Source organism: Scomber scombrus, chromosome 5 (assembly GCF_963691925.1).
Source record: "Scomber scombrus chromosome 5, fScoSco1.1, whole genome shotgun sequence".
In the NCBI taxonomy this organism is placed as follows: domain Eukaryota; kingdom Metazoa; phylum Chordata; class Actinopteri; order Scombriformes; family Scombridae; genus Scomber; species Scomber scombrus.
Window position 1 is genome coordinate 2,473,108 of NC_084974.1, and position 4,881 is coordinate 2,477,988.

Below are 4,881 nucleotides of genomic sequence, written 5' to 3' on the forward strand. Positions count from 1 at the left end.
AAATAAAACTCATTTTATGTGATAATCCTGAAATTCATTTTTTGAATACTCCTGTAACATTGTCAGACTCATGATGAACAGTAAATAAAACTAATAAATAATAAGAAAGGATTAAAATCAGTGCAGCACAGCAAACCTTTATTTTTATTCCATGTATTCTTCCTCATCAAAGCCTAACCCTAACCCCAATCACTCTACTATACATACTCAGGTGTGTTGGGGTTAAGCTTACAAACACTTAATGTGAAGTTACATTATATTCAGCTTCATTTTCAGCAGTACAGACAGCAGACGTTAAGAAGATCTTAATGGACACACACTCTCAAGCATTGTTTTGTGATACTTCTAAGATTGATCATTATCAGGTTAACTGGTCCTGATCATTTTCTGTATCTGCTGCTCATCTTTGAATAAGCAACATGGACTCTTTAAATGTGGTTCCACTCTGACCTCTTTCATCATCACGATAAACAAAGAGCTCCAGCAGCAAAAAGCATCTGTAATTAAAGCCTCAAGGATTCATTTTTACTTGTTCACTTAAAAAAGACGTCATCTCTACGCAAACCTCTTATCCCATTTATGATCTAAACTATCTAGAAACTGCTGACCTAAACTGAGTTCAAATTGGGTTTACCTTCCACCACACTGCTGGACAGAGATGTGTTATTTGCTCTGAATGCCTTGTTTGATTATAAAGAGGCAGGATGAACCCCACACTCCTTCAGCTCTGTCTTCCAGGGCTTGATGTTAATGACAGCCATAAAACACCATCACGCTCAATCTTACATTACTCCCCTCTGGGTCACAATCATCCATACAGAATTCATTACAGTAAATATGACCAGGCCAAGTGTGTGTGTGTGTGTGTGTGTGTGTGTGTGTGTGTGTGTGTGTGTGTGTGTGTGTGTGTGTGTGTGTGTGTGTGTGTGTGTGTGTGTGTGTTTGTGTGTGTGTGTGTGTGAGACGATGCAGGGTCTAGATGTGACACTATACTTCAGTGTTTGTCTGAGGCTGACCAAAAGTCTGTCTTTTTACCCCCAATCAACATCCACAGCATGTCTCCTTCCACAAATATCAGAGTTACACACCAAGACTAGAATACTCTATAAGCGCAGTGGCTGGCAATTTCCAAGGAAATGAGAGGGCCCTTTGCTTCAGTGGGTAGATTTGAACAAAAGGCAGCGAAAAACCAACAAGCTGCTTAATAATGTGCTGTTGTGCAGTTCAAATCCAATGCAGATCTTTTTCTATCTGCAGTCTGGAGACAATCAGGACTGCAGAGTTTAAAGGTACACAATAGTAAAGCCAAAAACATCCACTTTTTGATTTGTAGGTTTAAATATGTTTGGCTGATGCACCCAAATGTCGTCGTCTTTTCCTTTAAGATGCAATCTTGATGGTTGTTCATCAGGGAATACATTATGAATACCCTATCAAATCATTATTTTATTGGGTTGCACATTAATGTCCACTTTACATTTTGATTTATTCTTTTTCAATCTGAATATCCTGAAAAGCAACAGCTGACAATTCACAGTAACTTTCCAGGAATTTAAAGTAAAGTGGAATTAAAAATCCACCTCATACAGCTGCTTCTTGTTATAGAAATAGTAAAGGAGAGAATTTGAGCTAACCATTTCATTATGATACGATTTATATTGAAGATGTACAATATGATGAATGGATAATAATAATAATAATAATGAATCTTTTCATTACATAATGTACAAAAATGTTACACAAAAAAGGGATTTCATTAAAATATAATCTGTTGTAATGGAAAGATGCATTCATAAAGAAGCAACAATGTGTCTTTTACTAAACTATCACCTAAATATTCCTTTTCTCGATACATTTTTAAAAACAAACAATAAAAAATGAAAGCGCTCTGGTGATGAGGAGTATCAGTGTCCAGCTTGCAGTTTACATTTGAAAGCATGCAAACTACTTTATTCTCTTGTAGCTGTCTATCTGATTCCATATAATGTCTACTATAATACTGCAGGCTGCTGTTGAAAGCAGCATTTGTAGCTGCTGAGGGTTTCCAGGACATGTGGACTTTAATACTTGAATTTGATCCATTATACACTTTCAAACTGTATAACATAGTACAGCACAACACACGTCATCCATTGACCCCCAATTTGAAACAAAGTCTGACAGACATGTAATAAATGTTGTGTACAGAACTAGAATTACTAAATGGAGAAACAGAATGACATATCTTAGGTAAATTAACTATAAATAAATACCAATACTAAATATTAAGTGTAATAAGTTCCTTTCAAGTTATTTCCTTTAAGGAGACAAGTAGTTATGATGTAGGAAACTGGTAGGATGAAATACAGCCATGATCTTGGATTAGGTCATCAGGCTGTTTCCAGCACATATATGAATGACACAAATGTAAGGATTTAGAGGGAAAAAAGAGTCATTCCAGAGTCTCCTGAAAAAAGGAAGCATGATCCATAATTATTTGCACATCCAGAAACCAACTAGACTATCATCTGGTCACCATGACACATCTGTGTTCTTATAGTCTATGTTTGATGTCAGTTTTTTTTATATAATTATGAAATGAATTATGTCATAAATGTTTAAACTCCCTACAGAAAAAAAATATTTTTGTAGTTACTTGCAATTTCATATAGTAATATATTATTTATATCCATTTTGTCCTGCACAGGTGCCTCCTCTGTCTTACACACACACACACACACACACACACACACACACACACACACACACACACACACACACACACACACACACACACACACACACATACTTGGTCATTCCTGCCACAGCATCAGTGGAGAAACTGGGAGGCTGCAGCACGATAAGAGGACTTCTGAAGAAAAAGAGGGACACCCATAGGTGCTGTTGAGGTACTGCAATGCTGCTCACTCTCTTCCCTCAGTGTGAACATCCAGGTGGTGACTAAATCAGACAAATAAGACAAAGAACAAGAGTTAGAAATGAAAATCATCCTTCTTTTTTTTCCTCTCCATGTCACGCTTTAAAGGTATCACATAATGACACATTTGATGTGTTTTTGAGCGCGTTCAAACACAATGCAAGGTAATGAGTGACTGCTCTGGGTTTTGTATGATGCATGTAATTATATATTCTCAATATGGACTTGTTTTATGTGAGTAGGCTGTCAACTTAAGGCACAGAATATTCTATATTATTTAAGCATTGAACCGTATACAGGCACACTTGCTCTTTTATACTTTTGCATAACTAAGGTCTGGGTTTGTCTTGGTCAGTGACTCAAATAGATTTACACACAGACACACACACACACACACACACACACATGCTGTACTGCCTTGAAGGGGAGTGACAGGTTGGCATTGAGTGAGTAGGATAGTGCTTTTGTGTTTGTTTGCACCTCTCTATCAAACCATGTCAAACGTGCCCTTACAGTAGTGACAAAGGACCTGTCTGTCCATATGTTTCAGCATGATAGCATACAATGTAGTGCAGTAGGCTGTTGCCTCTTGTTCTCCCTGGCTCTCTCTCTCTCTTTCTCACACACATACACACACACACACACACACACACACACACACATACACACACCTCGGAGGTAAACTCTTTGTCCGGTATTGCGAGCCAAAATGCTCCCCTATTATAGCACAAGCCTGACTCGCCTGATTCCCCACTACATTATAAGTGTTAATTAATCCCAGCCAAACACAATGCATTCACAAATGGGTTCTATGTGTAATGCGGTCTGCCAAGCACAAGTAGATGCAGGATGAAATTCTCCTTTTCTGGTCTTCATTTCCATGGCTGGTGGGAGAGAATTATATAGCGACAATGCCCCCTTTGTGTTAATAATGTTCAGCGTGTTTTGTTGGAAGTAGAGGTTATAGTCATTGTTTGAAGGCTATACAGTAAGTGCTGTTAAACCCCATCATCAGTATATTGCATGTAGTTGCTCATTACCTGTTTGCGCTCTTGTTACAGAGTTATGGAAACGATGCACAAGCCAAGTTATGAATCAGCTAAGTCATTAATTTGAAATTCAAATCTATTTTCACACCATGTTGTGCTCATTTAAGACCACTGTTGTGCAACAGCTCTAATACTCCATAATAAAATGCAAACAAGCCTGGTAATGTTTCTTTCAGCCTTCATTTGATATGAGGAGAGATACATTGTATGATCAATTGTATAATTAAACTAAATATTAAAGGGAAAATTGTCCTCCTCCCCGCCCCCCCCCCGCCCAACCCTCTTGTTATAATTTTAACAGAATGGGATGCTAATTGCTGATTGATATAATGGTCGTACATGGACGACTTCAAAAGTGTTGCTTGTGCTACTTGTAAGTTCGTAATCTACAGTTGTACCACTATGATAAGGTAATGAGAGGCTGTTAGTTTTAATATTAACTGACTTGTTAATTTAACAAAGATTGTGTCATTAGGAGGACATATTATAACGCATTGTACAGCCATGAATGTAAAGGATTGGGTCCATCATCTACCACCCTATTCTGTATGATACATTATTTACACATTTGTTGTTGACTACCTCTATACTGGTTGTCTATGGACACATTCTGATCACGTATCATGTGTCTTAGCAGAGTCTTAGAGAAGTCCAGACTACATCTCCATATGTGTGAATCACAGACCTTCAGATAAGTCTTTAAATATGTCATCTCTGATCCCTAGGTATGGTGTCGCTTACAGTACTGACACATATTTGAAAACTAATAGGAAATAACAGAAGATAAGTCTAAGAGCAGTTAATTAAACATGTAGACCTCATTTTTATTTAGTATATATATTTTAAAAAAAATATTGCAAATATGTCAAATTGTGTACAACCTGGATCAATATCTGGTTCTTTGTGATTCTTGCC